The following is an 11458-nucleotide window of genomic DNA, read 5'->3' as shown; positions in this document are numbered from 1 at the left end:
TCCTCTGTTGGTCTGAATCGGTAGATAGATACTGGTGATTTTGTTTTTTTCTAAAATAGTTGTTTTTTTCCTCTTCAATGATTGAGAGTTTTGCTAGGTATAGTATTCTGGGCTGGCATTTGTGTTCTCTTAGAGTCTGTATGACATCTGGCTAGGCTTTTAGTGTGTGTTGAGAATTCTGGTGTAATTCTGAAAGGTCTGCCTTTATACATTACTTGACTCTTTTATGTTTGTAATTTTCTTTGACAGTTGTCAATCTCTTCTATGGTATCTTCTAGGCCTCAATTCACGCTTCTATGTCATGGATTCTGTTGCTGATGCTTACACTTGTAGTTCCTGACCTCTTTCTTATGTTTTCCATTGCCAGAGTTGCCTCCATTCATCTTTTCTTTTTAGTTTCTACTTCCACTTTTAGGTTTTCAGCTGCTTTATCCAATTCCATCATCTCTTTGACTGTGTTTTCCTATATTTCCTGAAGAGATTGATTGGTTTCCTCTTTAAGGGCATCTACCTGTTTACCTGCGTTATCCTGTATTTCTTTCAGTGAGTTATTTATATCCTCCTTAAAGAACTCTACTATCTGTGAGATAGAATTTTAGGTCAGCTTCCTGCTTTTCAGGTGTGTTTGTGTGCTCTGCGCATGCTATGATAAGAGAACTTGGTTACAGCAGTGTTCTGAACTGGTGAGCCAACACGCCATCCTTACAACTATTGATTTTAAATGTGTGTCTGTCTGTGTACACATGTCCATGCATGTTCATGAGCATGTATGTGTACTTGTGAATGCATGTTTATCTGCGTGTGTGAATTTTTGCATATATGTGCATGTGCATGTGTGTGTACAAGTGCAGGGATATTTATGTGTGTGTGTGTGTGTGTGTGTGTGTGTGTGTGTGTTCCACATAGCAAGAGAACCATGTTGAAGAGGGAAAGATCTTAAAGGAATATAGAAGGAAGACTAAAATCGAGTAATGGAATACAAGCCATATGAAAGAGGTACTGGCAATAGGAGTATTGTAGCATGGGGAAGTCAGGGAGAATGGGAGCACAATAAGAATAAAGACATATATGAATGGAATGCTACAATAAAGCATGTTACTTTATCCACAATTTTAAGAAAATAGAAGCAGAAACGTAGGATCCTTTCAGAGTACTCTGTAGACACTGTTGACAGTGATACTTTCAAAACATTTAATAACTTATTTGGAAGAGGGGCTAGGAACTGAACCGATGTTGCTATAGATTATAGATGTAAGGTTATTAGACAACTAGCCAATGGGCTATCTGGGGGGTGGTAACTAAATCCAGCACAGCAGCTTTAAGGTAGATCACAAAGGAACCTGGACTGTGTCCATGAGAGAACTTTCCTTCCCAGGTTCATTGTAATCGTGTTCTATTCATTCATTTATCATTCAGTCTTCTGAGGGGAAGAGAGGCTAAACATGACCTCAGGCTCTGTGCTGAAAGCTTGACCATTTCATCATTACTGTCTAAAGCAGATGATCTCACACTTTGGATTCCACCCCATCACATGCTTAACCTAAGACCATTGGAAAACACAGTTCTATATATCACAAATTAAAACAATAGCACAATTAGTTAAGAAACTGTAGGGGAAATAGTTTTTGCTTGGGAGGGGATCACCATAAAGTAGAAAACTATATCAAAGTGCTGCAGCATTAGGAGGATGGAGAACTACTGCTCTAAAGAGTCAATATTTGGCTTACAGTCGTACATACTTTCTGTCCCCTCTTCCACAATTTTCCCCAAGCCTTAGTTTTAATGCAGATACATCAGATGGGGTTGGGTAACTCAGGAATGTATTCCCTCATTTATCATAGGTTGTAGATCTATGTAATAGTCTCATAGGTTGCAAAAGCAAACTTTTTTGATGAAGGTGAGAGATACATTCATCTGTGGTACAAGATTATTTATTTAGAATATAGTAAGAAAGTATTTTGGTTTAGGAAGCTGCCAATTATAGGTCCATTCCTACAATCTGTGATGTTTCCAGTCATGGATAGTTTAATAGGTTTATAATATAGGAATGAATATCCTCCTTTTAAGTGGGCCTTAAGTCCAATTATACAACTGTCAGTTGTAGGGAGCCTTATTGGATTTGGGCCTGGCGCTTTGTGACTGTATGGCTCAAAGTGGCTACATGACTCTTGGCTGCATGGCCACAGATATTCAACCTTGAAATGACTGCCATAAGTCTTGAGAGTGTTGGACAAAAGCCTCTCCCATGAATTTACGGCACAGAAAGATAACTTTCAGAGGATGTTTCAGTCTGAGCAAACACCATACGTCTCCGGCATCTCCATCCATGACCTCTTCACCTTCTGCTCTCGCTGCTGGAATGCCCTCCTCCCTCCATCCTTTGTGTTTCACAAAGGACACTCCCCCTACCTGAAAGCCTTAAACGCTGTAATGTTCACCCCAATAAATGAGACCTTGACAACAGAACTTTTGCTTGGTCTCCTTCTTCTCTTCACCCCGATTTGATACACAGGTAGAAGGCCTCTTTGGGACCCTGAATAACTGGACCTGCTAGACAGGTCAGTCAGTTATCCCAAAGGCAAAAGCCTCACTATTGATCTTTGTGAACATTTTCATGCTTGTGCTTCAAAATTTGCAGCTGTGTAAGACTTCTGGTTGCTCCTTTCCCGTGAGAACTTGACTAACACTTTCTCACAATATGAGACCCATTTCTCATGGAGGAGACTTCTATGTTTGTTCTGGCTTGATATTTCCAAGTCCAGCATCCAAAGTCTGTGGTGCCTTGAGTAATAGGTCTTACCTTCTAATTCTGGAAGGGAAGTCAACTGCAATATTGAATTCTTTGAAGTCTCTTGTATTCTTCTGACCAACAGTTAGAGAAGAGATTTTTCATGCACAGTCTTGGTGATTTCATTGGATGATCCCTGGCTCTTAGGGGAGCATTACTGCCTCAAGTGCATTATGTACAATTAAAGTATACATCACATATGTCTTCTTATGTCTTCTCAGACATCTGTAGTATTATTTATGCTCCTCCCTCATCCATGTTTCCTGTGGAGGGCCGTCCTCACATTCTCCATTGTAAGATGGCGCCGATATCCGGCAGGATGCACCTAATAAAAGGGCAATATGCAAGCGCCTGGTAAATTCCTCACTCAGGGGGACACGTATGCTGTGGTACGTCATCTGGCACATCTGGCAGTGACCAGCCAGAGAGTGACACGTCCTAGGCGAGGATAGTTTCCTATATAAGGGATGGTCTTTCCCTCACTCGGGGTCTCCGTATTGTAAGCTTGTGCTCTCGCTCTCAAGATGCATTAAAGCTATTTCTGCAGAAGGATCCTTTGTGTCCTGTGTCATTCTTGCTGGCGAGATGTAGCGTGGGACAGTTTCCCACATGAAGCTCTTCTTCTTTCCCATTCCACCAACTTAGCACCTGTTCCTGCTGTTTCCATCTCTAGATTCAAGGCAAGAAAACAATTCTTTAGGTTTGTGTTCACTTCCTCTATGTACAAAGAGCATTGTGACTATCTCCCTCTGCTGTCTTCTTTACGCATTGACATACATTTCTTTTTTCAGAAAAAGCTGCAATTTGAGACCAATATTCTCCTTAGAGATTCTACTTAGTGCTTATTATTATTTTGTCTTTTTGCTTTTGTTTTTTTTATCTTTATTTTCTTATGTTATATCCTTTTATATTGGATGTTTTTTATATTTCAAATGTTATTCCCTATTGTGGTTTCCCATCCATAAGCCCACTATTTGTCCCAGTTCCCCGACTTTTATAAGGGTGCTCCCCCTCCCCAAACACCACCCTTCCCTGACATTCCCTCCCCTACCTGACATTCTCCTACATTGGAGGTTTCCTTCCACTGGTGCAAACATGGCCATCCTCTGCTATATGCAGCTGCGTCCATTGGTCAGTCCATGGTTAATCTTTCAGTAGTGCTTTAGTCCCTGGTATTCTGGTTGGTTGGCATTGTTGTTCTTATGGGTCTGCAAGGCCCTTCACCTCTTTCAAGACTTTCTCTCATTCCTTCAATAGGGACCCAATTCTCAGGTTGATGGTTTGCTGCTAGTGTTAGCCACTGTGTTGGTCTTGGTGTGGCTGCGCCTCTCAGGAGACTAGAATATAAGGCTGCGATCAGCATGCACTACTTGGCTTCATTAATATTGTCAAATATTGGTGGCTGTCTATGTGTGTGTGTGTGTGTGTGTGTGTGTGTGTGTGTGTGTGTGTGTGTCTATGTACGTATGAATGTATGTATGTGCTGGATCCCCACTTAGGCCATGATCTGAAAGGGTATTCTTTCAGTCCCTGCTTCAAACATTGTCTCCATATTCCCTCCCATGAATATTTCTCCCCATTAGAAACCACACTATACTTGTCTTTTTTTTTTTTTTTTGAGCTTTTTGTGTTCTGTGGATTGTACTTTTAGTAATTTGAGTTTTTGGGCTAGTATGCACTTATCACTGTGTACCTACCATGAGTGCTTATTTGTAATTGGTTTACCTCACTCAGGATGACATTTTCTAGTTTCATCCATTTACCTGCGAACTTCTTGATGAAATTTTTTGATAGCTGAGCAGTACTCAATTGTGTAGATGTACCATATTTTCTGTAAACATTCCTCTGCTGAAGGAAATCTGTATTCTTTCCAGCTTCTGGCTGAGTGTATTTCAGCTCTAGGCACAGGCAGAAACCTTAAGGGTGGTGCCCCTGACTGCTCCTAGGTTCCTGTCCTCAGGGCTCACAGATGTCTATAGGCGATTTCCTCTTTGGTCAGGAATGTTGGCAGGAAGTAATTGTCTCCCCTGGATTTTCAGGAATGTCTGGACTTCTGAGGATTTGGGGGCAGGGAGCTGTCTTACTCATTCAGTTCATTTCCTCTGGCAGCCAGAAAACAGCAGGTTCCTGCAGGTGTCTCCTCCTATTATTCCTATCTTCAGATGTAGTGGGCAGTATCCTCTGGGGCTGTTAATATGGGCAGAAGTGGGCAGAAATGGGCAGAATTGGGGGTGTATCCTGAGGTCTCAGGATTACCTGCATTTCTGGGAGTTCGGCTCTCTCAGCCAAATTATTTCACAACGTTTTCATTTCTATTTATGTGTCCAATCTCTCTCTCTCTCTCTCTCTCTCTCTCTCTCTCTCTCTCTCTCTCTCTCTCTCTCTCTCTCTCGCCATGTGTGTGCTTACACAGTGCACATTTTTTTCCAGTGCAAGAATAAATTGGGCGTTAATGGAAATACACCAATAATGGAATGGAGGGAGTTGTGTGGAAGCTGGGCACCAGAATGCCTTAAAATCTCCCATGCAGACCCTACTCCTCTTGGAGGCTACACTTCATTTGCAATGGGTTTCCTTATTTTCTTGCTCTATAGCACAGAGGACTAGGTTGGGAACTAGGGCTTTGAGCAGATTGGGCAAATACTGTAAAAATGAATTACATCCAGAGGCTGGAAACCTATTCATCTTCTACAACAATTACAGGGCAGGCAGTATGAAGACAGTCACCTGACAATATGGCCATCTTAAGATTGGGACTTAAGAATATGACTCTCACACTACTCAGAAGACCAGAAAAGTTTTGCTATTTGGGAGATAAAAGAAGGCCCCACCTACTACACTGTACTTTACCTACTCTTTATTCAGTTAAGTGCTGATATGAACTATTGTCTCATGTCACATGGGCCATTTAAAAAATCAATGATATTATGTGCATCTGGTAGCATTAACAGAATAAACCACACACTGTTGTGAACACTGGGACAGGAGTATGCTTAGGAAGATACTGGCCTCTTCCACGTTCTAAGATAGTCAAGGAAACCCCCAAATGCAGTAGTATTGTGATACTGTGATGTAAATCTACTTATATTTAGTTTCTATCATGATAAGGATGGATCTCTCTCTCTGGGGCAGGGTCAGCTCTTAATGTCTACAGCACCTAAGCCAGAGAGTAACCAAAGTCTCTACCCTGCTTCTGTAGCTAATCTGTGGTTAATACTGTTGCTCTATGGCAAGAAAAATTGAAGCACATCATTCTCGATTAGGATCACTTCTATATTCCTTTGTGAATGTTGTCATTTCCTCAGCAGCTGGACAACAATAACTGTATAATACTCAGCATCTGGTGGACATGGTCAATAATGAATGTGTGTAGTAGACTGATATATACTAGGATTACCAAAACCCATGACTGCATGGATAAAGTATGGTAGTGGTTACATCATTAATTGTGTGTTCATGGAAAAAGGCCCATTATGCTAACAAAAGACACTATTACTCTCTGTACCCCTTAGTGGCTTTGAATTCACTCTTTTGAACAGGCTGCATGAAACATGTGGGAATCCATCTGTAGTTGTGAGTTCTAGGTCTACAGGAGGGGACAGAAGCCTTGAATAAGGAAGATGGTCTTAAGAGTCAAGAGTTACAATTCAATTTTTATTCCTAAGCAATACAATGTTCAAAAAACAGGCATTTAGTGGACAGTTTAAATAAAAAGTTAAAAGTGTTATCAAAACTGGAACAATAGCATATAACTAATTTTACCATGAAGAAAAACTAAATAAGTAAAAAATTATTCAACGAAAACCATAAGAAAAAATATTTCTACGTAGCTGCCTCTTACTAACCATTTAGAAGCACATTCCTGGAGCCTGTTTCTCGCCATAACACTTGTTGACAAGACAGTAAACTCAGTGTTCCCTGAAGTTGTGGTGTCAGTTCATGAAAGGAATTAATTCCTAATGAGACAAGCTAGCTTATTGACACATAAAGTTATGGTCTCTAAACACTGATGAAATGACCTAAGAGGAAGAATATTCATCCAAAAAATGCTGTGTCTGTTGGTCAGCAGGGAATTCCTGAGAAAGCAACACATTCTTTAAGAGGCTGCCTTCCTGGAATGTGTCCAATTCCAGCTCTCTTGCATCTTTTGAGACCTGGGAGAGGAAGGCAGTTATTTAGAAACTGATTTGGTAGAGACATGCATGCCAGCTGTCAAATGGCTGACTCTTACCACCTCAGTTGTAGTGGACAGTCAACCTTGACCTTTAACTTCAAATCATGGCTGCTAACACTAGAGGCAGGGGAAGATATCCACCAACCCTCACAGAAACGTGGGCTGACAAGCTGCTTCTCAGACTTCCTCCAGTGGAAATCAAGAAAAGGGCAATGGGAGAATACCTCATTTTTGGGTTGCAGGAAGAAAGAAGAAGGCCACATGCCACCCAGGTCAAAGAAACAAACAAGCACACAGTTGACATTTGTTCTTGGTTCGTATCCCTAGATGTTGCTTCAAACTTAGGAAGATATATGATACCTGCATGACCTTTGTCCTAGGCCCTAGAATTTGTTCAAAGCTCTGCATTGCATCCAGTCTATCTAAAGGGCATGCTGTAATGTTACATGTTATTCAGCTCTCACCATTACTGGACTGCAGTTCAAAAAGTGTAGCAAGGTATACTTGCCAATTATTCAGTTTCTCACAGGTGGCTAACATCCCAGGACACATGTGCATAGACAGAGCAATGAAAAGCTACATTACAAGAGGTGGTTGGCTGGTTGGGAGTGTAAGTTAGGAAGGTGGTAAGGGAAAGTAAATATGTATCAAACTCACCAGTGGTATCAGACAATGTTACTATGACTCAGCTGCTTGTCCCTAGCACAATTCGTTGGGTCTGAAGGTTGCTGGTCTCTCCTGTTTGTCATTATTTCCAAGGTTCAAGTCAAGGAGGTAGTTCTAGAGAACTGCACAATCAAGCTGTACCATGTTGCTCTCCTGCTTCAATGTGACCAACGTCTTCTTCATGACACTCTTCTCCATCTGGATCCAGCTGTGCAGGTTGCCAGAAAAAACCTCTGCATAGTAAGATCCTGTAGTTTCTTCAGCCCATTCCTGCTACCAAGACTCACTATTGCCACCAGGACCCAGATACCCATAAAGACTATATAGAATACATATAGATACATATAAGGCTGCTGCCTAAATAGCAAACAACCAAGTGAGGGAAGAATATGTTGTTTCTGCCACTCAAACACCAATAAAGGTATATATCTCTTCAAAGGAACAAGGGATCTACATCTATCAGTGACATCACAACGCCTGGGGCAATGTTTATTATTATTTGTCAAATACCTTCAAAGTAGGTCAGTAGAACCAAGGGGAGGTCATGCTAACCATGTGGTCCATCACAATCTGGTCTGTAAAACAGGGCCTGAGCCCAGAGGCCCATGTCAACCTAATAACCCCCTTGTGACCTGTATCATTAGTGTTCTATGTAAAGCTTTCTGAAGTTGCTTAGACAGTGCTGAGATGAGGAAGAATCTATTATGCAATTGAGTAGTGAGACCAAGAGTCCCAAAGAACACTTATGACTAAACAGCAGAATAGTTGCAACCAGAGCTGCACACTCTCTAATCGAGAACAAAGAAAGATAGAAATAGCCATTCCACAATTGATGTCCTTTCTGTCCAGTGCTTACCAATAGAAACTATTCTCCTTCTTGAGCTCCTGTAAATTTTGAAGAATCTCAATGCTCTACAACTGTAAGTTGTATACTGATGACATGACATCCTTCTCCTTTATCTTCAATTTTTCATAAAATGGGTTTGGCCTAAAGTAGGGCTTGGACACAGTAAGATAAGTCTCAATGAACACGGGCTCTTAGGAATACCTGAACATAGGATAGGCACTGTACTAGCTCAGCCCTGGAAGAACACTTTCTGAATTCTACACAACGGGAACTTCTTCAGCTTTGGAAACTTGTTATTCTGGGCCCAGGACAGCAGAAGTGAGGAATCCAGATGGAGGGTGCCCTGGATCCCTTTTTTTAATCAGGAGGGCTGGATGGACAGTCATACAAGTTCTGGTCTCATGAGCCTTAGGCACAGCCCTTTGTCCTCCAGAAACCTAGGACTTCATTTTTCCTATTTTTAAATAGGAATTCTACAGCCTGAATTACTAACACTTCAGAGACAGACATTACACATGATTCTGGAAATGAGACCAGCTTCCTAATCTGCCAGGGCTTTACCAGTGTACAGACAAATGTGAGCATAGAGGAAAAGAACTGTGCTGTTTAAGAGGAGCTCAGAAAACTCATCACTAATGTCTCCATAAAATTGTCATACAGGTAAATGATGAGGGTAAAATACAGACCTGTGGATTCTAGGGTTGGAGGAATTTACAAACATAGAAAAGGTGTACATATGCATGTGCATGTATGCTCACACAGACACAGACTGGAACAACAAGAAGAGAAAAGTAAAGTGAGTGAGAGAATCGAAAGAGAGACAAATATGGAAACAGAGAGCATAAATCAGAAGGAATGCAGGCAACATTACAGTCTCGGATTATAATGCACAGAGACAAAAAGGAACAGGCCTGAGCATCAGGCCTTAACGAGCATTTGAGATGAACAGTGTTGGCCCAGTCCTGTCAGGCTGCTTTCAGGAGATTCTAGCACTCGTTTGACTGTGAGGCAACTACAAAGTCTCTTCACAAACTCAGTACCTAGAACCTCACAGAGCCAACACCTATCAAGGATTTTCCAAATGCACACTGGTAACTCACTCTTCCCTGCCTCTATTCTTGTATTTTTCACTAAGAACAGAAGATAAGCTTTTCAGTTTGAGGAAGCCGAGGAGTCCATTTCTCTTCTCACCCCTGACCAAACTTCAGGTTCTGTCTCTCTTCTGAGAAGTATTCTGGGACATGAATTTGAGCACAGGTATGTTCTGAAGTCACAACTTTCTAGAACTCATAATCTTAAAACGATGAGATGAGGGTGACAGAGCAGGCCTATGACTGACACCACATGGTTTGGAGCAATGTATACATCTTGTTCATGGATCCCTGTGTTACATAGAGCAGGCGATCTCTCAGCTCATTTCTCTCCGTGGTAACCAGCTGCAGCTCTCTGATAATCCTCTCTTCTTCCTTCTTGTACTGCTCCTTACTTAGGAGCGTTGCAGGGGTAAAAGTCTCTTTGACAGCCTGTGTAGTTAGTAGAACTGATGGGAACCTTCATCGGGAGATTTCATAACCGCACCGTAGGCCACACTGAGGCCCAAAGAGAAGCAGAACATGGCTGGAACCTAGTGTAACCACAAAAGTTTGGTCCAGGGTGGAAATGCCTGGGGATCTCAGCTCTTCCATCACTCCATAGAGACTAGGAGATGTCAGGAGCCAGCTATTTCCTCTGTCTCCCTGCACATGCTTTTGAATACCACAGAGATGGCTACTCCTGGATTATCAACTTCTCAGGGTACAACTTGACTTCCGAGGCCTGAGTCTTGTGGATTTAGAAGGCAGATGATAAAATCACCAGCAATTCGTACTTGAGTGCTTAGAGATGATCAGATCTTTTACCCTGTTACGTTTGGATTAAAAAGCTACACAGGGGGAAAACATGGTCAGGAATTTCTGCTACCAAAACACCAAACAACGCAGAAGTTCCCTTTGTATCCAATCCGTGTCTTGGTCCAACTCTGATGTTTTTGGGGACTCTAGAAAAATGTCTGTCACCCACAAGCTCTGATAAAAAAATTTTTGGTTGGCCCTCCCAGTGTAAAAACGGTCAGGGAAGTTCTAAGAACACACTCTAATTGCCAGGACCACAATTATCTCCCAGTTCCTACACTCAGATAGCCAATGACTTTAAAGCAGCAATGGGAATGAAGTGTATTGATGCCCTGCCACAAATTCAGATAAGTTAGACTCTCCATGGCTCCTAATACTCTTATTAAACCCAATATACCATCACCAGCACTTTAAAAATAAAGGCAGGAAGTATACAATTTAACAGTCTTGTCATTGCTGTATTCTTCCTTAGGGGATAGAGAATGTCATCTTCTGAAAGCCTTGATTTCAAGAACTGAAATCCTAGAAAATCATTCATTTTGCAGTGGCTCCTGTTCCTGTGCCCCATTGCTAGAAAGGTCAGCTCAAGCCCACCCCTGAGAGGGTGCTCCACATACCCTGCCCAGGACTTACTGCACATTCCCCAGGACCACCTCCTTCCTCTTCCATTACTGTGAGTTGAAAGTCCACCTTACTCTGCCTTCACTCTTGTCTCTCCATAATCTACCTTCACCCTACCCAACCGCCTGCACAATCGGTCAAACATGACTGTGGATGAATCCTTGATACAGTGACTGAGAGACCTTAGTAAACTGCTTGTTACTACAACACTGGTGACATCACAGGAGATGCCAAGAACTCTCCAGGAGAAAATAGAATGCTGGAAGGAAGAAGTGCTGATGTCATGGGGAACAGACTTTGCCTCCCTGATAACATTCACCCTGTGCTTATCAGAAACTGAAGGGCCCTTTCCAGGAGACTTTCCTGGGGCTTATCCCCAGCGAACCTCCTGCTTCCAAATCCAGATTTGCTTTCGACTTGATTGGCTTGATTGGCAAAACCTATATAATTCCTATATATCTAAAAAAGTGTTT

General features: G+C 41.9%; 1 pseudogene; it reads right to left on the bottom strand.

Annotated features, from left to right (window-relative positions):
• Positions 1-7661: 7661 nt before the first annotated feature.
• LOC134481614 (uncharacterized) lies at positions 7662-11130 on the bottom strand (annotated as a pseudogene).
• Positions 11131-11458: the final 328 nt, after the last annotated feature.

This window comes from Rattus norvegicus, chromosome 13 (assembly GCF_036323735.1).
Source record: "Rattus norvegicus strain BN/NHsdMcwi chromosome 13, GRCr8, whole genome shotgun sequence".
Classification (NCBI taxonomy): domain Eukaryota; kingdom Metazoa; phylum Chordata; class Mammalia; order Rodentia; family Muridae; genus Rattus; species Rattus norvegicus.
Note: the sequence above shows the minus strand (reverse complement) of the source record. Positions and strands in the feature narration are given on the sequence as shown.